The sequence below is a fragment of the Pteronotus mesoamericanus genome, unplaced genomic scaffold, assembly GCF_021234165.1.
Source record: "Pteronotus mesoamericanus isolate MK-2021 breed Mesoamerican mustached bat unplaced genomic scaffold, CSHL_Meso_final contig_20, whole genome shotgun sequence".
NCBI lineage: Eukaryota > Metazoa > Chordata > Mammalia > Chiroptera > Mormoopidae > Pteronotus > Pteronotus mesoamericanus.
Window position 1 is genome coordinate 1,610,383 of NW_026555085.1, and position 22,865 is coordinate 1,633,247.

Sequence of the window (22,865 nt, forward strand, 5' to 3'; positions counted from 1 at the left end):
GGTCATATAATATGTTAGCCAAGGTAACACCAATCAAAAAAGATTGAGGGGTTTATTTTAATATCAGACAAAATAGATTTAGGGAGGAGGAATATTATTAGGAATAAAGACAGACATTTAATAATTATTAAGTGGTCAATACCAAGAAGATTCTTATTAACTACTAAGGAGGAGAAACCAGTCTGGCTACACTATATGAATCAAGTGACCCTAATCAACATCATGACTGTTGGGACACATTGATATTGTCTGCCACATAATAGTATGCAAAAAGAAAAATACCACAATACTTCAGTGGTATTTCCACCAAAGATTAATAATATAAACCTAATTATGAGGAAAACCCCCCCACAAAAACCCAATTTGAGGGACATTCTATAAAGTAACTGGCCTGTAATTTTCAAAAATGTCAAGGTCATGAAAGTTAAAGAAAGACGGAGAACTGCTACAGACTGAAAAAGATTAAGGAAGCATGACAACTAATAGCAACATGTGATTCTGAGTTGAAACAATTTGCTATCAAACACATTATCGGGACAACTGACAAAACTTGAAAGGGGTTGGAAGATTAGGTGATCGTAATAGATTAGTGTGAATTTCCTGATTTTGATGATTACATTATGGTTGTGTATGGAAATATATAAAGGATTAAGTGATGATGGACTAACAGATTACCAAATAAATCCCAGCTGGTTTGGTGGGGGTAGTTCTTTGCTGTGCACTTACTGCAAAAATTTGTGACTTTTTAAAAAATAAAAACAAAATAAGATAAATTAATTAGATTGTTATTTCAATGGCTTCTCAATGTATTTGAAATGAAAATTAACCTCTTTACTGTGATCTAAAAGTTCCCCTCTAACCTGGTTTCCTACAATTTTCTTCTTCAACAAATATATTCCACCACCTTGGTCTACTATTTATTCTTGCATGACATCAAGTTCATTAGTGACTCAGAGTATTTAATGTGCCCTGTCAGTCTTTAACATCCTTTTCCTGGCTTTTCAGATGGCTGCCTTCTTACTCTTCAGATCTCATTTGATATGTTATCTCCTCAGGCTGTTCCTGATTGTAATATCTAAAACAGTATCCCTGCTTAGCTTAACATATAACCTAATGTGTGTTTATATTCTTCAAATGCTTTGTCTCTCTTCTTGACTATAAGTCCACAGTTATTTCATTGACAGAGATATGCCCAGAGTTTTGCAAAATATAGGCACATTTTAAGAATTCAACCTTTCAAGATAAATGGATAAGTAAATAGTATTGATTATATATTAAACTAATACCATCCTGAACTTGCAAATTTACCCCTAACCCATTCCTACCACCCTCTTTGGCCTAGCAGATTATTTTTGGAAACTAAAAACACTTTGAAAAGCATTCAGCTTGTCTAATGTCAAGATATATCCTGTACATACTTTTTATCTCTAAAAAATAATCTTCCTTATGTTTCTTCTCCATTTCAGATCTTTTACTACAAGCCTAATAAATCAACAATAAGTTACACTACTTAAAAGAGCCCTCCAAAATCTGGTACTGCATAAATCATGGAATCTAAGGGCTCAACATTCCTGCAATAGAATGTTTAGGATTTATCCATTTGGGACAATGTGCTTAGTCTCTAAAAAGTGACTCCAAAATGTGAGCCTTAACTAAAGATATTTGCATATCCTGCATTTAAGCCAACTAACCAAAATACCCAATTATGCTAATCCTGTGCAAGTGCCATTATCTCTATGAAATCTCCAGTAACCAAACCTTCTCTCTCCCAACTACCAATAACAAAGAAAAAAATAATTACCATATTTTAATTATTTTCTTTGTTTCATACAATAATATTCACATTTTTTGCTATATGGTTCTATAAATTTTTCAAATGCTCAGTCACGTAACCACTCAGTTCGTCAAAACATAGAATATTTTTATCATCCTCCAAAGTTCTCTCATACTCTATGTAATCAACCCATCCTCTGCCCCAGACCCAGGAAACCACTAAAATATTTTGTGTGCTAGTTGTTTTGCCATTTCTAGAGTGTTATACAAATGAAATCATACAATGTGTAGCTTTTGGACTCTGGCTTCTCTGACATAGCAAAATGCACCTGAGAGACACCTATGTTATTGCTTTAATCAGTATTTCCTTTTTGTTGCTGAGTAGTCTTTCAATGAATGGCTATATCACAGTATGCTTAATAAGTCAACAGTTAAAAGACAATTGAGTGGTTTCCAGGTTTTGAATAAAACCTTTGGAAACATTAATTTTGGTACTTCCAGTCAAGATGGCTGCATAGGCAGACATGGCTCCACTCTTCCCACAACCACATCAAAATTACAACTAAAATACATAACAACAATTAGTCAGACTGTCAAAAATTTAGTTGAATGGAAGTCTGACAACTACAGAAGAAACCACATCCATCCAAGAGGGGTGGAGATGCAAAATGGGCTGGTCCCTCACCCATGGGCGATACTATAGCTGATAAAAATTTGGGAGGGATATCTCGGGAGCAAGGACTCCCAGCCTCACACCAGGCCCCCCAGCCCAAGGCTCCAGTGCCAGGAATATAAGCCCCCCAACTTATAGTTTCAAAAACCAGTGGGGATTGAGTCGGTAGAAAAGAACTGCTTGTAGCCCCTCTTAAAGAATCCATACACAGACTCACCTACTCAGACTCACTCCCTCTGAGTTACAGCACTGGGGTAGCAGCTTGAAAAGCACGAGTGGCATAAAGGGAGGAACTGAAGTGTCTGGCATCAAGTTGAACAGAGGCCATTGTACCTTTTCTAAACCCTTCTCCCACAGAGCCAGCAAACAGGTGACATATCTGAGACACTCAACCTGGTTAACACTTATCCATCTCGGAGATCCCCCGATTCTGCCCCACCCAACTTACAGACCCACCCAAGCAGCATTTCCATATGAATGGCTTGTCTTTGTTCAGGCTTCACAATTTCCTAAATCCTTTCAAACAAGCAACAGCTGGCCTTAGTGAGCCCCAGGCCTGGCACTAGCAGCAGCCAGCCTAGGTTCACAGATTGGCTTCACTTGGGAATTTTCAAGCCCAGCACCAGTAGCAGCCATCTCAGATTACTTTATAACTGAGGCAGGGTGGCCCCAGACAAAACACAGGTGAGGGCTGACCTTGGCCTGAACCACCCAGGAAACCTCAGGGCCAGCACACCGAGTGGACAGTTACAGACCACATTGAAACACCACCACCTGGCTCCTGCACAGCTGATCCTCCACAGAGGGCGGAAGTTGGTGGTCAGTGGTTACAGCCACTTGCAGCTGACTGACTTGGGTAAATCCCTCCCATTCACCTGCCAATTGCAGCCAAGGTTCAGCAACAGGAGGCAGTTGTACTCAGCCCACAAGAAGAGCACACCTCAAGTACCCAGCTTGGGTAAGAGGGGAGGCTGTGCCACTGGACCCTACAGGACACCTACTACATTAGACCAAGCTACCAAGACATGGAGTCAAAGCATCTCTACCTAATACATACAAAGAAACACAGGGAGGCTGCCAAAATGAGGAGATAAAAAAACATGGCCCAAATGAAAGAACATAACAAAGCTCCAGAAAAAGAACTAAACAAAATGGAGATAAGCAATCTATCAGATACAGAGTTCAAACACTGTTATTAAGGGTGCTCAAGGAACTTAGTGAGGACCTCAACAGCATAAAAAAGATCCAGTCAATAACAAAAGATTCACTAATTGCAATAAACAACAATTTACAGGGAAATAGCAGTAGAGCGAATGAAATCAAGAATCAAAGCAATGATTTGGAACATAAGGAAGCAAAACACAACCAATCAGAACAGCAAGAAGAAAAAAGAATCCAAAATATGAGGATAGTATAAGCAGTCTCTGGGACAATTTCAAGAGATCCAACATTCACATGATAGGGATGACAGAAGGAGGAGAGAAAGAACAAGAAATTGGAAATCTATTTGAAAAAAATAATGAAAGAAAATTCCATAATTTGGTGAAGGAAATAGAAATGCAAATCCACAAAACACAGAGTCCCAAACAAGATGGATGCAAAGAAGCCCACTCCAAGACATCATTAAAATGCCAAAGATTAAAGATAAAGAGAGAATGTTAAAAGCAGCAAGAGAAAAGAAGTTAGTTACCTACATGGGAATTCCCATAAGACTGTCAGCTGATTTCTCAAAAGAAACTTTGCAGGCTAGAAGGAATTGGCAAGAAATATTTAAAGTCATGAAGAACAAGGACCTACAGTCAAGATTGCTCTACCCAGCAAAGCTATCATTTAGAAGCGAAGGGCACATAAAGAGCTTCCCAGACAAGAAAAAACTAAAGTAGTTCATCATCACCAAACCATTATTATATGAAATGTTAAAGGGACTTATTTAATAAAAAGAAGATAAAACTATGAACAATAAAATGGCAAAAAAAAATACATATCTATCAACAATTGAATCTAAAAAACAAACTAAGCAAACAAGAAGAACAGAGACAGAATCAAGGGCATAGAGAGCATTTTGATTGTTGCCAGATGGGAGAAGGGTCGGGGGGAATGGGTGGAGAGGTGAGATGATTAAGAAGTACAAGTAGGTAGTTACAGAATAGCGCTGGGGATGTAAAGTATGGTATAGGAAGTGGAGTAGCCAAAGAACTTATACTCATGACCCATGGACATGAACAATGGTGTGGGGATTGCCTGAGGGAGTGATGGGTGCTGGGGGGTGGGGGGACAAGAGGGAAAAATAAAGACTACTGTAATAGCATAATCAGTAAAATATAATTTAAAATATATTAAATTTTAAATTTTATTTTCTTTATTGCTTGCTTTAATTAAAACAAATTTTCTTACTTTATTTATTTATTTTTGGGAAAAGGGACAGGGAAAGAGAGAGAGATATCAATGTGTGGTTGCCTCTCAAGCACCACCAACTGGGGACCTGTCCTGCAACCCAGGCATGTGCCCTGACTAGGAATTGAACCAGTAACCCTTTGGTTCACAGGCTAGCACTCAATCCACTGAGCCACACCAGCCAAGCCTAAAATAAATTTTCAGTTACACTTGACATACAATATTATGACAGCACGGATGGAACTGGAGAGCATTATGCTAAATGAAATAAGCCAGGCAGTGAAAGAAAAATACCATATGGTCTCACCTATAATTGGAAACTAATCAACAAAACAAACAAGTAGCAAAATAGAACCAGAGACAATGAAATAAAGAACAAACTGACAGTAACCAGAGGGGAGAGGGGAGGGGGATTATTGGAGGGAAAGGGGGAAAGGTTGTCAAGGAACATGTTTAAAGACAGATGGACAAATCCAAAAGGGAGTAGGATCGAGGGTGGGAGGTGGGGATGGGTGGGGTGGGAGGAGTAGTTGAGGGAAAATGGAGAAAACTGTACTTGGACAACAATAAAAAAGTTATACAATGTCATTATTTTGCATGCCCAAGTTTCTCAACACTATATATTGAATAGACTGTCTTTACCACATTATTTATTTTTGACTTCTTTGTCATAGATTAATTGACCATGTAGGCATCAGTTTATTTCTGGGATCTTTATTCTCTTCCATTGATTTGTATGTCAATTTTTACGCCAGTACTATGCTGCTTTGAATACTATAGCTGTAGTCTACCTGATATTAGGTAGCATGTTACCTGACATTGTTCTTTTTGCTCACAATTGTTTTGGCTCTTCGAAGTATTCTGTGGTTCCATATAAATTTTAGGATTATTTGTTCTAGTTCTGTGAAAAATGCCATTGATATTTTAATAGGGATTGCATTGGATCTGCAGATTGCTTTGGGTAATGTGGACATTTTATTTAATTTTTTAAGTTCTTAGTTTATAAATCCTCCCATGGAGAATCTGCACAATTACCTCAGATCAAGTCACTGAAGAATATTTACTCCTTCCGTTACCAGGCTTCAGGTCACTTTTTGCAGCACCAACACTAGCCTCTTCAGTCCCCCTTTCTTTATTCTGTTCTTATATTCCTTTCACTGTTTACTTGAGGCCTTTTTCATCTCATACAGGCCATGCCTTGTAAGTCTATGTTTAGGTTAAGTTTTCTTTGTGTGACCTGAGGAATCACAAATCATGTCAAAGCCATTTGTCTTGCCACCACCAAAATGGATTCTGAATGCAAATATGAAGATGACACCTGGTGTGGTCTTACACAATTTTGGCTAGTTTTTCCTGAATTTCTTAGGTACTGTTGCCTTCCCAGGGTGAAGGATGTCAATGACCATTTGTTTCTACTGAAGTAGTGTATTCGTAATGAACTTGCTGGCTCAGATATTTACTGTGTCATTCCTGATGGCAGCCAACCTCCATGCAGCCAGGGAGGAAAAAGAATATGGATATTTTAACAATTCTTTCTATCCTAGATCAACACTGCATATGCTTCCATTTATTTGTGTTCTCTTTCATTGCTTGCTTTCTTCAATTCCTAATAGTTGTCTGAGTACAGGTCTTTCACCTCCTTGGTTAAATTCATTCATAGGTATTGTATTCTCTTTGATTCAAATGTAAATGGGATTATTTTCTGAATTTCTCTTTCTGATAGTTTGCTATTGATGTACTAAAAGGCAACAAATTTCTGAATATTAATTTCGAATTATGCCACTTTGCTGAATTCATTGACTAGTTCTAATCTTTGGTGGATTTTTTATGGTTATGTGTAATAGTATTATGTCCTCTGCAAATAATGACCATTTTACTTGTTTTTCAATTCAAATGCCATTTACTCTTTTTTCTTGTCTGGTTACTGAGGCTAGGATTTCCAATACTATGTTGAATAAATGTATTGGAAGTACTTTTCCAATAAAAGTGGTGCATAAAGGTGGTGCAAGTGGATATTCTTTTTGTGTTCCTGATCTTCACCGTTGAGTATGATGTTGGCTGTGGGTTTGTCATATATGGTCTTTATTATGTTGAGATATGTTCAGCCCAACTTTGCTGAGTTTCATCATAAATGGATGCATTTTGTTAAATGCTTTGTTCACATGTATTGATATGATCACATGGTTTTTATTCTTCATTTTGTTTATGTGAAGCATCACATAAATTTATTTATCAATATTGAACTAACCATGCACTCCAGGAATTAATCCCACTTGATCATGATGTATGGTCTTTTTATAATGTATTGCTAAATTCAGTTTGCTGTCTTGTTGAGTGTTTTTAGATCTATATTCATCAGGTATATTGGCCTGTAATTTTCTTTTTGGGGTAGTGTCTTTGTTTGGTTTTGGTATCAGGGTACTGCTGGACATATAAGTTTAAGAGCCTTCCCTCCTCTTCACCTTTTTGTAAAAAGATAGGTGCTCACTTTTCTTTGAATGTTTGGTAAGATTCACCTGTGAAGCCATCTCGTCCAGGGCTTTTGTTTGTTGAGATTTTTTTAAATACTGATTTGATTTCTACAGTGGTTATTGGTTAGTTTGAATTTTCTGTTTCTCCCTGATTCAGTCTCTGAAGATTGTATGTATCTAGGAATTTATCAATTTCTTTCAGTTTGTACAATTTGTTGGCATATAATTGTTTGTAGTATTTCTGGATAATTCTTTGTCTTTTAATGGTGTTTATTGTCATGTTTCCTCTTTTCTGATTTTACTTGAGCTTTGTCTCTTTTTTTCTTGATGAGTCTGAGTAAAGCTTTATCAATTTTGTTTATCTTTTCAAAGAAGCAGCTCTTGGTTTCATTGATCTTTTCTATTTCTTAGACTTTATTTAGTTTATTTTGGCTCTGATCTTTATTATTTCCTTCCCTCTACTCACTTTGGGCTTTGGTTATTTTTCCTTTTCTAGTTCCTTTAGGTATAAGTAAGAAAGTTAATTTGAAACTTCTTGTTTCTTGAGGTAGGCCTGTATTGCTATAGATTTGCCTCTTGTAAATTTGCCTGGCTGCATCCCATGGATTCTGGGTCACTGTGCTTTCATTTTCTTTTGTCATAGGGTACCCTCGATTTCTCCCTTGATCTCATTGTTAACCCAGTTCATTGTTTATTAGCATGTTATTTAGCATTTACACGTTTGTTTTTCAATTTTATTCTTGAAAATGATTTTTAGTTTCATACCATTGTTATAGAGAAGATGCTTGATATGATATTCATTCTTCTTAAATTTATTGAGACTTGTTTTGTGGCCTAACATATGGTCTATACTGGAACATGTTCCATGTGCATTTTTTAAAGTATATTTTATTGATTATGTTATTACCATTGTCCCATTTTTCACCCTTTTATTCCCCTCCACCCTGCACCCTCTTCCCACCAGAATTCTTCCCACTACCTTTTGTTCATGTCCATGGGTTGTACCTATAAGTTCTTTGGCTTCTCCATTTCCTATACTATTCTTAACCTCCTCCTGTCTATTTTGTACCTACCATTTATGCTTCTTATGTTCCCTGTACCTTTACCCACATTCTCCCTCTGACCCCGCCACACTGATAACCCTCCATGTGATCTCCATTTATGTGATTCTGTTGCTGTTCTAGTTGTTTGTTTAGTTTGTATTTGTTTTTGTTTGTAGGTTCAGTTGTTGATAGCTGTGAGTTTGTTTTCATTTGTTTGTTGTCATGAGTTGGTTTGTTCATAGTTTTGATCTTCTTTTTCTTACATAAGTCCCTTTAACATTTCATATAATGAGGGTTTGGTGATGATGAACTCCTTTAACTTGACCTTATCCGGGAAGCACTTTATCTGGCCTTCCTTTCTAAATGATAGCTTTGCTGGATAAAGTAATCTTGGATGTAGGTCCTTGCCTTTTCATGACTTTGAATACTTCTTGCCAGCCCCTTCTTGCCTGCAAGTTTCTGCTGCTTTTAAGATTCTCTCCTTATCTGTAATCTTGAGTAATGTAACTATGATGTGTCTTGGTGTGTGCTTCCTAGGGTCCAACTTCTTTGTGACTCTCTGAACTTCCTGGACTTCCTTCTTCATTATTTTTTCAAGTAAAATTTCAATTTCTTGCTCTTCCTCTTCCACTTTTGCCACCCCTATGATTTGGATGTTGGAACCTTTAAAGTTGTTCCAGAGGTTTCTAAGCCTCTTCTCATTTTTTTGAATTCTTGTTCCTTCATTCTGTTCTGGATGAATGTTTCTTTTGTCCTTCTGCTCCAAATTGTTGATTTGAGTCCCAGTTTCCTTCCCTTCACTGTTGGTTCCCTGTGTATTTTTCTTTATTCACTTTTCATAGCCTTCACTTTGTCCTCTATTCTGTGTCTGTACTGAATCATTTCTGTGAGCATCCTGATTACCAGTGTTTTGAACTCTGCATCTGATAGGTTGGCTATCTCTTCATTGCTTAGTTCTATTTTATTCTGGACTTTTGATCTGTTCTTTCATTTGGGCCATATTTCTTAGTCTCTGTGCTCTTGTTATGTTGTCAGGGGCAGTGCCTTAAATATTCACCAGGGCGGGACAATCCATGTCACTGCTTTGTGCCACTGTATGTTGGGGAGGAGTCAGAGAAGGAACAATGCTGTTTGCTTTGCTCTGCTCTCAGCTGGCTTTCAGTCATTTCCCCCACATATCCACAGGCAAATTGGGTCCTTCTTGTGCTGATTCCTGAGTGGGTGGGTTTGTGTACTTTTTAGGACCCTGTGGATCTCTCCAACATACTCTCCTATAAGGCAATAAATTTCTCCCACCACCACAACTCCCACAGGTTTTTACAGTCAGAGGTTCTGAGGCTTTCTTTTCCCATGCTGGAACCCCAGGTTGCACAGTCTCTCTAGCTCCCCAGTTTTCCCTCCCGGTTTATCCACACGCAAATGTGGGACTGTCCTCTGTGCCCTCGCTGCCCATCTCCACCCCTCCGACCACTCTGGATAAATGTTTCTTCTTTAACTCCTTTGTTGTTGGACTTCCATGCGATTTTCTGGCAATTCTTGTTTTTTGTTTTTTAAATTTTTTGATGTCCTTCTTTTGGTTGTGTGAGGAGACAATGTGTATCTACCTACACCTCCATCTTGGCTGGAGGTCAGAATAATCTGTTCCATGTGCACTTGAAAAGAATGTATATTCTGCTGCTTTTGAGAGAAATAGGCTAAAAACATTCATTAAATCCATCTGATCTAATAATTGTTATTTAATTATGACTGTTTCCTTGTTGATTTTCTGTCTGGAAGATCTATACATTCATGTCAATGCTGTGTTAAAGTCCCCATGTATGACTGTATTACTGTCCATTTCTCCTATATGTCCATCAACATTTGCTTTATATATTTAGGTGTTCCTACATTGGGTGGGTAAATGTTACAAGGATCATATCCTCTTGTTGGAATAATCTCTATGTCATTCTAAAATGCTTCTCTTTGTCTCTTGTTACAACCTTTGTTTTAAAGTGTATTTTGTCTGATATAGGTACTGCTACTCCAGCTTTAAAAAAATTTCCATTTGCATGAAATATATTTTTCTATCCCTTTACTTTCAGTGTGTGCATGTCTTTCAATCTGAGGTGGGTCTCTTTAGGCAGCATATACATAAGTCTTTTAAAAAATCCATTCAAACAATCCAAGTCTTCTGATGAAGCATTTAGTCCATTACATTTAAAGTAATTATTGATAGGTATACAATTATTGCCATTTATTATTTTTTCTTGATTGTTTTTGTAGTCCTCTCTTCCTATCTCATTCCCTTCCTCTCTTTTCTTGTATGTTGATTGCCTTCCGTAATGTCATGTTTGGATTCCTTTCTCTTTATTTATTGTGTACCTCTTGTAGATTTTTGGTTTGTGGTTACTATGTGCTTCATATATAAGAATTTTTTTCTTTCTTATGTCTTATTCATATGATCCTTTCTTCTTAAAGAAGTCTCTTTAACAGTTGTAATACTAGTTTAGTGGTGATTAACTCCTTTGGCTTTTTTTTTTTCCTAGGAAACTCTGTCTTTCTTTTGATTATAAATGATAGCCTTGCTGGGTAATCTTCATTGCAGGGTTTGCTTTTCATCACTCTGAATGTTTTGTGCCAATTCCTTCTGGCCTGCAAAGTTTCAGTTGAAAATCAGCTGAAAGTCTTGTGGGAGTTCCCAGTATATAACTGCTTTTCTCTGGTTACTTTTAACATTTGCTCTTTGTTTTTAACATTTGGCACTTTATTTTATTTTTTAAAGATTTTATTTATTTATTTTTAGACAGAGGGGAAGGGAGAGAGAAAGAGAGGGAGAGAAACATCAAAGTGCGGTTGCCTCTCACTCACCCCCCTACTGGGGACATGGCCCACAACTCAGGCATGTGCCCTGACAGTGAATCAAACCAGTGACCTCTGGTTCCAAGGCTAGTGTTCAATCCACTGAGCCATACCACCCGGGGTTAATCTTTGGCATTTAATTTTGATATGTCTTGGTGTGGCCTCTTGGGTTCATCTTGATTGGGACTCTCTGTTTTTACTGGACTTGTATGTCTAGTTTCTTCATCAGATGAGGGAAGTTTTGGGTCATTATGTATTTAAATAGGTTTCCAATACCTTGCTCTCTTCTCTGCCTAGTACTCCTCTGATGAATCTGTAGTTATACTTGATGTTGCCACACAGGTCCTTTAAAGTACCTTTATTTTATAAAATTCTTTTTTCTTTTTTGCTCTTCTAATTGGTTGTTTTCTGCTACATTGTCTTCCAGATAGCTAATTTAATTCTTTGATTTATCTAATCTGCCATTGATTATCTCTAGTGTATATTTTTTTAAATCATTTTATATTTTGAATTACAGTTGACATTATTATATTAGTTTCAAATATATACCCCAGTGATCATATATTATATAACTTAATAAGTGATCATGCTAATAAATCTTGCACCCATCTGACACCATACATGGTTATTAGACTATTGTTTTTTTATTTTTTCAATTTTTATTTTTTGTTCAAATACACTTGCTTCCATCTTCCCATCACCCCTTTCTCCTGCCCCCTTCCTCCACCTCCCTCCTTCAATCCTTTCCCACTTTGGCTTTGTCCATGGGTCTATTACATATTCTTTGACTTGACCCTTCCCTTCCCTTTCCCTGTCTCCTCCTCCCTCCTTCCCTATTGACTGTTGGTTTCTTTTTTTTTCAATGTTGCTGGTTATATATTCCTTGCTTGTTTGTTTTCTTGATTAGGTTCCATTTATAGGTGAGATCATATGGTATTGGTCTTTAGCCCCCTGGCTTATTTCACTTAGCATAATGCTCTCTAGTTCCATCCATGGTGTCGCGAAGTGTAGTAGCTCTTTCTTTCTGCTGTGTAGTATTCCATTGTGTAAATATACCATAGTTTTTTTGATCCACTCATCTACTGATGGGCATTTAGGTTGCTTCCAACACTTGGCTATTGTAAATCGTGCTGCTATGAACATTGGGGTGCATAGGTTCCTTCGATTGGTGTTCTGGGATTCTTAGGGTATAATCCCAGCTGAGGAATCGCTGGGTCAAAAGACAGTTCTATTTTTAACTTTTTGAGGAAATTCCAAACTCTTTTCCACAGTGACTGTACCAGTCTACATTCCCACCAACAGGTACTAGCGTTCCCTTTTCTCCATAGCTTCTCCAGCACCTGTTGTTCGTTGATCTGCTTATAATGGCCATTCTGACCGATGTGAAGTGGTATCTCATTATGGTTTTAATTTGCATTTCTTTGATGGCTAGTGATGCTGAGTATCCTTTCATATGTCTCTGGGCCCTCTGTATTTATTCCTTGGAGAAGTGTCTGCCAAGGTCCTTTGCCCATTAGTAAATAGGATTGTTTGTCTTCTTGAATGGAGTCATGTGAGTTCTTTATATATTTTGGAGATCCAACCTCTATCTGATGTATCATTGGCAAATATATTTTACCATAGGGTTGACTCCCTTTTCATTTTGCTGAAGTTTTCTTTAGCCATGCTGAAGCTTCTTATTTTAATGAGGTCCCACTTGTTTATTCTTTCCTTTACGTCCCTTGCTTTAAGGTACATATTGGTGAAAATATTGCTGTGTGGGATATCTGAGAGTTTCCTGCCTATGTTCTCCTCTAGGACTTTTTTGGTGTTGCAACTTATATTTAAGTCCTTTATCCATCTTGAGTTTATTTTTCTGTATGGTGTCAGTTAGTGATCAAATTTCAATTTTTTGCATGTAGGTGTCCGGCGCTCCCAACACCATTTGTTGAAGAGGCTATTTTTACTCCAATTTATGTTTCTGAGCCCTTTGTCAAATATTAATTGACCATAGAGACATGGGTTTATTTCTGGGCTTTCTATTCTGTTCCACTAATCTAAGTGTCTGTTCTTGTGCCAGTACCAGACTGTTTTGATTACAGTGGCCTTGTAATATAGTTTGATGTCCAGTACTGTGATCCCTCCTACTTTGTTTTTCTTTCTCAAAATTGCTGTGGCTATTCAGGGTTGTTTATGTTTCCATGTAAATTTTGAAATGTCTGTTCTATGTCTGTTAAATATGTCATTGGTATTTAAAATAGAAATAGCGTTGAATCTATAAATTGCTTTGAGTAGTAAGGACATTTTGATGATGTTAATTCTTCCAATCGATGAACACAGTTCATGCTTCCATTTATTTCTGTCTTGCTTAATTTCTTTCTCTAGTGTTGTATAGTTTTCTGTGTACAGATCTCTTACCTCCTTGGTAAATTTATTCCTAGGTGCTTTATTTTTCTTGTTGCTATAACAAATTGGATTTTTTTATTTCTGCTTTTGCTATTTCATCATTGGTTTACAAAAATACATTCGATTTCTGAATCTTGACTTTGTATCCTGCTGTTTTGCCAAATTAATTTTTTAGGTCGAGTAGTCTTTTGGTGGAGTGTATAGGGTTTTCTATGTATACTATCATGTCATCTGCAAACAATGATGGCTCTATTTTCTCCTCTCCAATCTGGATGCCTTTTATTTCTCTTTCTTGTCTGACTGCTGTGGCTAGGACTTCCAATACAATGTTGAATAGAAGTCGTGAAAGCAGACATCCTTGTCTTGTTCCCAATCTTAGTGGGAAAGCTTTTAGTTTTTACCCGTTAAGAATGATGTTGGCTGTAGGTTTTTTATATATGGCCTTTATTACGTTGAGGAATGCCCCATTTATTCCCACTCTGCTGAGTGTTTTTATCATAAATCGGTGCTGTAACTTATCGAATGCTTTTTCCACATCTATTGATATGATTATGTGGTCTTTGTCTTTCCTTTTGTTTATGTGATGTATTACATTTATTCATTTGCATATATTGAACCATCCTTGCATCCCTGGGATGAATCCCATTTGATCATGGTGGATAATCTTTTTCATGTATTGCTGGATGCTGTTTGCCAATATTTTGTTGAAGATTTTAGCATCTATGTTCATCAGAGAAATTGGCCTGTAGTTTTCTTTCTTTGTAGGATCTTTATCTGGTTTTGGGATTAGGGTGATGCTGGCCTCATAAAAAGAGTCTGGGAGTCTTCCCTCCTCTTGGATTTTGTGGAATGGTCTGAGAAGGACAGGGGTTAGCTCTTCCTTAAATGTTTTCTAAAATTCTCCTGTGAAACCATCCGGTCCAGGGCTTTTGTGTGCCAGGAGTTTTTTTACTACTACTTCAATTTCCCAAGCTGTTATCAGTCTGTTCAGGCTTTCTGCTGCTTCTTCCTTCAGTGTTGGAAGATTATATTTTTCTAGGTATTTGTAAAACCCAGGTTTTCAAATTTCTTGGCATACAATTGGTCATCGTAATTTCTTACAGTCCTTTGCATTTCTGTGGTATCAGTTGTAATCTCTCTTTCATTTCTGGTATTATTAATTTGGGTCCTTTTTCTTCTTCATGAGTCTGCTTAAAGGTTTGCCGATTTTGTTTATTTTTTCAAAGAACCAGCTCCTGGATTGGTTGATCCTTTGAATTGTTCTTTTCATCTCTGTGTCATTCAATTCTGCTCTGATCTTGATTATTTCCTTCCTTCTACTTGCTCTGGGATTTACTTGTTGTTTCTCCAGTCCTTGAAGATGTAGAGTTAGATCGCTTTATTGAAATGTTTCTATCTTTTTTAGGTAGGCCTGTGTTGCTATGAAGTTCCCTCTCAGGACTGCCTTCGCTGTGTCCCATAGGTTTTGGACTATTGTGTGTTCATTTTCATTTGTTTCCAGAAACTTTTTGGCTTCTTCTCTTATCTCATTATTAACCCATTCATTGTTTAATAGCATGCTATTCAGTCTCCATGCATTTGAATGTTTTTGAGTTTTTTTTCCCTTGGAGTTGGTTTCTAGTTTCAAGCCCTTGTGGTCCGAGAAAATGTTTGTTATGATTTCAATTTTCCTGAATTTGTTAAGGCTTGTTTTGCATCCTATCATGCAGTCTATCTTTGAAACAGTTCCATGTGTATTGGAAAAGAATGTGTATTTTGCTTCTTTGGGGTGAAAGGTTCTACATATGTCAGTTAAGTCCATTTGATCTAATGCGTCATTCAGTTCCACAATATCCTTGTTGAGGTTTTGTTTGGAAGATCTAGCCATTGTTGACAGTGGGGTGTTAAAATCCCCTTCTATCAGTGTGTTGCTGTCTATATCTTTCTTGAAGTCCTCCAAGGTTTTCCTTATATATTTGGGTCCTCATATGTTAGGTGCATATAGGTTTACAATGTTTATGTCTTCTTGATGGATTCTTCATTTGAGTATTATAAAGTGTCCCTCTGGGTCTCTTTATATGGCCTTTGTTTTGAAATCTATTTTGTCTGATATAAGTATTGCTACACCTGATTTTTTTTCCTGTCCATTTGCTTCGAATATTTTTTTCATCCCTTTGAATCTGTGTAGGTCCTTTGTTCTGAGATGGGCCTCTTGTAGGCAGCATATGTGCGGGTCATTCTTTTTTTTCTTTTTTATCCATTCAGCTATCCTGTGTCTTTTGATTGGGGCATTTAGTCCATTTACATTGAGAGTTGTTATTGATAGGTACTTATTCATTTTCCCCCTTTGTACCTGTGTTCTTCTCTTTCTCACTCTTTTTCTTCATCTTCTTAAACCAGTCCCTGTAGCATATCTTGTAGTGCTGGTTTGGTGGAGATGTATTCTCTCAGCCTTCCTTTGTCTGGGAAACTGCTTATTTCACCTTCTATTTTAATTGAGAGCCGTGCTGGGTAGAGCAGTCTTGGTTGCAGGCCTTTGCTTTTCATGACTTGGAATATATCTTGCCATTTCCTTCGGCTTGTAGTGTTTCTGTTGAGAAGTCAGCTCCTAGCCATATTTGGGCTCCCTTGTATGTTACCTGTTTCTCCTTTGCTGCCTTTAGGATTCTCTCTTTGTCTTTGACATTTGCCATTTTAATGATGATGTGTCTTGGAGTGGGCCTCATTGGGTTCCTCTTGAATGGGGCCCTCTGTGCCTCCTGGACTTGTGTGGCTTCTTCTTTCCTCCAATTAGGGAAGTTTTCCATCATGACTTTTTCAAACAGGTTCTCTATCCTTTCCTCCTCCTCTTCTCCTTCTGGTATCCCTATTATGTGGATATTATTACATTTCAGGTTGTCCTGCATTTCTCTAAATGCCTCTTCCTTCTTTTAGAATCTTTTTTCATTTTCTTGCTCTTTCTGGGAGCTTTTTCCTACCTTGTCCTCCGGCTCGCTGGTTTGATCTTCTGCTTAATCTTGCGTACTTTTTATTCCTTCTACTGTGTTCTTCAATTTAGAAATGGTATTCTGTGGGGGACGGTGAAGGCTGACGTCAAAAGCCAGGTTAAGCATTTGGCAAAGCCATGCTCAACCGCTTTTTATCTGCAAAGCAGAGCAAGCTGTCAACTGGCGATAGCCCGAGCCCATAGCGTTTGAGAAGGGAGTAGATACCTGCGAGCTCCGCTGAAGATGATTGCAACCTTTGTGGAAGAACATTTTATCATGTAGATATCCTGAAAACAGAACAATTCATGCCCACAGCATTCCCCTAAGTCTGCAAAACTCCCTTGAGCTTTATCTAACCAACCCCTATAAAATAAAAGCAGAGACTGTGGTCATTGTTATTGTCTCTCCATCAGAGGACAATGTCTCTCCTGGCCTCTGCTTTTCTCTAAATTGTCTTGTGTCTTTGTGTTATGTTGTCCTTTCTCAATTTCCTATCGCTCCCACTCAGGGACCACCATTCTGTGCGTGTCGCGGCAGTATTCTTCATTTCCTCTTGCATCTTGTTGATAGTTTCTATGTACTTTTTCATGTTGATATAATTTCCAGTAAGTTCCTCATAGTTTCCCTGTAGTTTCTCATAGTTTTCTTTGAGCTTGCTGAGATCAATGAGCTTCCTTAGAACCATTGTTTTGAATTAAATATCTAATAGTTTACTTGCCTCTATTTCATTTAGTTTTCTTTGTAGGGATTCCTCCTTTTCCTTCATTTGGGGGGTGTTTCTTTTCCTTCCCATTATTTGTGAGATTCTTCTTTATTTGCTTCTGCTTCTTAAATTGATCTGTCTTGATTTCCTGACTTTGTGGATGGAACTTCTATGGTAGGAGGTGCGTTTCTCCCACCCGCCCTTTTCTTTCTTGGTCTGCCTCTGATGATGTCAGTAGTTGACTGCCTGACCTTAGGGAGTCTGTTAGAGACTTCCAGGAATCTACTGTCTGTGTCTGTCTCCTGCAATTGTTAATCTAGTCACTCTGCCCTCAGCTGTCAGGCTTAGGCACCACAGGGTGGGGCAGTGCCTCCTGAGGGTGGGGCTATTGTGTCCTTACAGGCTTGTGCCACTCAGGGGAGTGGTCTGCCTGAGCAAGATGGAGACTGTGGAATGGGGAAGGAGTCAGCACCAGGATACTCCCAACTACCCCCTTAGTTCTCTCCCCAGTGCCTCCAACTGTAGTCTCTCCTGATGCGTCTCTAGGCAGTTCTGTGTCCCCTTCAGCCAGGGGTCTACTGTCTCTGCAGGCTGCTCTGCACTTAGCACCCAGGCAACTCCTGTCCAGGCCAGAGTGTCCTGACCGCAGGGCTATTGTTTCCTGCTGCTGCTTCTTCAGGGCATGGTCTGCCTGAGCAAGATGGAGACTGAGAAATGGAGAAGGAGCCAGCACCTGGAACCCTCTGGCTACTCCCTCAGTTCTCTCCCTAAGGCGTCCATCTCCCGTCTCTACTCAAGAGTCTCTAGGTAGCTCTGTGTCCCCTTTACCCAGGGGTCTACTATCTCTGCCAGCCGCTCTGCACTCAGCACCCAGGCCTGTGTGCAACTCCTGGGCAGAGTGTCCCGAGGGCAGGGTATTGTTTCCTTTATGCCTGAGTGAGATGGAAGCTGCAGAGTGGGAAGTGATTCATCACCAGGGCCCCTCTGGCCATAGTCTCAGTTTTCTCCCCAGTGCTTTCCTCATCAATCTTTCTTCAGGATCCAGCCCACCCTGCTCCCGCCTCTTCCCAGAGACCAAGGAAAGTGGTTGCCACTGCAAATTTTTGCGTTGGCCCTTTAAACATCTCCAGACGCCATTCTCTAGCAGAGAGCACTGCTACACTTTTCAAAGTTGTCTTTTGTCTGTGTGCTCTTTAGGGTTCAGATGTTGTAGTCTAGAGGTCCCCACTTATGATTCAGACCCTGTTCTTAGGGGAATCCAATTGGCATTTCAATATCCCTCTGGTGCTGGCGCCCGTGGGCACCCAGCCCACTCTCTCGAGACTCCACTGCACTCCTCACCCATTAGGATGTGTGAAAGCCAATTCCACCATCTGTTTGAGGCTCCAAGGCTCCTCTAGCTCTGCTGTTTTCCAGGTGATTTCTCCACAATTTACTTGCAATTCCAGTTTGGTCCTGGGAGGAGGTCAGTGTGACTTCTACTCACTCCTCTGCCATATTCCCAGGCCTAGACTATTGTTGACTACAGTCTCTATGCTGTACTTTACTATGCTGACTATTCTGTAACAACCAATTTGTCCTTCTTAATCCCTTCACCTTTTCCAACCATTCCTCCAACTTCCTCTCCCACCTGGAAACCCTCAAAATGCTCTCTGTATCTGTGATTCTGTTTCTGTTCTGCTTGTTCATTTATTTTGTTTTTTTTAGATTCAGTTGTTGATAGATATGTATTTATTGCATTTTTATTGTTTATATTTTTGATCTTTTTGAAGAAGATCTTTAACACCTCATATAATACTGGTTTGGTGGTAATGAACTCCTTTACCGTTTTCTTGTTTTGTATTCTTTATGTCACTTCTACATTTTTCATTTCTGACTGCTTCTTTTTAATAGTTTCTATCTCTTTGTTGAGGTTCACTTGGAATTCACTCATCCTTCCCTTAAGTTCATTGAGCATTCTTATAACCAGTGTTTTGAACTTTGTACCTAGTAGATTGTTACCTCCATTTCATTTAGGTCTTTTTCTGGAGTTTTGTTTTGTTCTTTCATTTGAGACATGTTTCCTTGTCACCTCATTTTGGGAGCCTCTCTCTGTTTGTTTCTATGTGTTAGGTAAAAATGCTAAGTCTCATGGTTTGACAGAGTGCCCTTATGTGGGACATTCTGTGAGGCCCAGTAGTGCAATCTCACTCTTCACCTGAGCTAGGTGCTCCAGGGGTTTCCCTTGTGTGAGTTGTGTGTGTCCTCTTATTGTAGTTGAGCCTTGATTGCTATTGGTACATTGGTGGGTGAGACTGACCTCAGTCTGACTGACTGTGAGGACTGGTTATGGCTACAGCAGACGAGTGGCTGTGCAGAGCTGATCACATGGAGAGGAAGTAGCTTAAGCTGGGTTCTGGTGCCAGCTGAGTCTGCCCTGCATGTCTGTTGTATGTGGAGGTAGTTTGAGTGGTGCTGTGGTGTGTTCTGAGTCTGGCTATCAGGTGTGTTGGTTTTGAAAGCTCTTGGGAGGGCTTTGGTGCTGGCCATTTTTGCCCAGCTTGGGGCAACTTAGTGAGAGCTTCAAAGTGATCTGTTCTTGATTGCCACATGTTTTGGGATTGGAAGCACTTGGGAGAGGCTATTCTGTGAACCAAGGCCGGTTGCCACTAGTGCCAGGCTTGGGACTCTTTGGTGAGCACGAGAATGTGAGCTGAGGCCAGCTGCCTCTTGTGCCAGGTTTGTGGATGCCTATTTGAAACTATATTTCAGGCCAACACTGGCTGTCACTTATGCCAGGCTTGGGACCACTTGATGGGAGTTACAGTGCAAATTGAGACTCAGTGTCAATTGTGTTTTACTTGGTGCCACTTTGCAATAGGTACAGGGGATGCTGAGGCCAGCTGCTGCTTTTATGGGGTTTGTAGGTCTTTCAGAGATTTAGGAACATTCACAGCACTAGCCAAGGCAGTGCTTTTATGTGGAAAAGCCACCGGATGAGGCTGGGGCCAGGCATGTGAGGTGGGTGGGATGGGGGTCTCGGAATCACCAGTGTAAGTGATCAGTATTAGCCACTTTAATGGAGATCTCAAATTTGGTGCCTTCCTGTGCCAGGCTGGCTGGTGGGTGGGGAGGGCTCAATCAAGGAACAGCACCTGTTAGCAATTCTGTCCCTGGAGAGAGCTGCCCTGACCCCTCCCCATCCAGCTCTCATTAAGAAGCTAGTCAGTTCAGTTCTTCTCCATATATCCCTGATGCTCTTTGGGCTGCCACCTTTGCACTAGAGAGCAGAGTGAGTGAGTCTGTAAGCCAGCAAGTCCGCTCATGGCTCTCAAGAAAATACCTAGGACTCCAGCAACTCTTCAACTCACTTGGATACATTTTCCACTATTTTTTTTAACTGTTTATATTTTACTTTATATTTTTTAATTTTTTATTGTTGTTCAATTACAGTTGTCCCCATCCCCCTCCATTACTCTCCCCTGACCTACTCACTCACCACTTTTCACTTTCAATCCTCCTCCCACCATTGTCTTTGTCCATGGGTCCTTTGTACATGTTCCTTGACTTGACCCTTCCCCTTCTTTCCCCCATTACCCTCTTCCCCGCTTCCCTCTGATCACTGTCAGTTTATTCTTTATTTCTATGTCTCTGGTTCTATTTTGCTAACTTGTTTGTTTTGTTGGTTTTCACAGCCAGATGTTATGGGGACTCCTTGGCACTGATATCCCTGGCTGGGGAGCCCAGTGTGAGGCTGGGACACCTTACTCTTCAGGGGACCTCTGCAATCAGGATAACCCTCCTGATTCTTTTTTTAAAAAAATCCTTACTTGAGGATATGCTTGATAGAGAGAGAGAAAGAAACATCAAGCGGTTGCCTCACATATATGCCCTGACAAAGGATCAAAACTGCAACTTAAGTATGTGCTCTGACTAGGGATCAGACCCACAAGGCTTTGGTGTATGGGATGACATTCCAACCAACTGAGCCACATGGCCAGGATGAACTAATTTTTTTAAAATGACTCTAACAAATTAGGAATAAAACAGAGTCACAGAGGAAAGGAGAAAATATATATCAATATAAAGAAGGAATATACATATTTTAACAATAAGCTATCCAGGACTAAAGAAAGTGTAGGGCACATCTAGTAGAAAGAAGGAACAATGTTCCACTTAGGGCAGGGGAGAGTAACAGAGGAAAAGTGGGGACAACTGTAATTGAATGACAATGAAAAAAATTTTTAAAAAGAAGGAACAATGTTGATTTTAATGTCTATAAAAAGCAGAAATCGTTATTAGAGAGAAAAATAAAGAAAGATGAAAAATACTGTTATATCTGATCACAAAATTCTTAAAATGTTCTAGTGATAAGCCAGACATCCTTACAAACACCAGTTACAACAGGTGTTAGGGCCTCTCTGAGCAAAGAAATTAAGACAAATGACAGCTCTTCCCTGGATGCCCTAATCACAGTCTCTACCACAGTTACTGCAGAACATAAGATCATTACAGTGTCCACTAAAGGTTCTGGGACAACTGCAATGTCTGTGCACTCCATAGTCACCACAATGCCTTTTGAGACCATCACAGCATCTGCACCTACTACGTTATTAAGTACAGTCTCTGAGAGTACCAAGACCTCCATCATAACATCTGTGCCCACCACAATCTTCTCTACAGCCTCTGAAACCACCAGCACCTCTGGGACGACTGAAGAATCCATGTCCACAATGGGCTGCACCACAGGCTCTGACAGCATCTTGATCTCCACCAGAGAATCTGTGCTCACCACAGCCTCCACTACAGTCTCTGAGATCACCATGCACAACCTCCACCACAGACTCTAAGTCCTCCACCACAGCATCTCCAACCATGACAGTTTCTACTCTGGTCTCTGAGTCCACGATAGTATCTGAAATCACCACATCCTCTGTTATGTCTTTGCCCATTACAGACTCTTCCTTAGGCTCTGAGAACATTACATTTTCTGAGACCACCATGTCTTCTATCAATGAGACTACTAGAGCCTCTGAGACTATCAAATACTCAGAGAACACCCTGGCCTCTACCACAGTCTCTGAGACAATGATAGTTTCCACCAAAGCCCCTGGGACACATGGACGGCCTGTGCCCTCCACAACTACTGCAATGCCCTCTGAGACCACTACAGCATCTGTGACCACCATACCTACCACCATAATATCTATAATATCTTTGTCCACCACAGCCCACACCATGGTCTCTGAATCTACCACATCATCTTCTACAACATCTGAGATCACCTTGCTCTCTACTACAATTTCTGTGCCTACCACTTCCTACATGATAACATCTTTGCCCCCCACAGGCTTCATCACAGACTCTGAGGCTTCCACAGGCTTTGAAATGATCACAACCGTCACCACAACCTCTGAGGTTACCATGCCCTACGCCACAGCATCTGTGCCCACCATTACTTCTACCACAACCTCTGAAACCACCAGGACATCCACAGTTATGTCTGTGTCTACCATAGTCTTCACCACAGCCTCTGAAAGCACCACAGGCTCCAAGGCCACCATAGTTTCTGCCACAAACTCTGGACCTACCATGGCCTCCTCTTCAGCCTCTGAAGCTACCATGACCTTCACCACAGCT

General features: G+C 39.7%; 1 pseudogene; it reads left to right on the forward strand.

Annotated features, from left to right (window-relative positions):
• LOC129067901 (transmembrane emp24 domain-containing protein 9-like) overlaps positions 1-22,075 on the forward strand; it is a 28,817-nt pseudogene extending 6,742 nt beyond the window's left edge.
• The last annotated feature ends 790 nt before the right edge of the window (positions 22,076-22,865 follow it).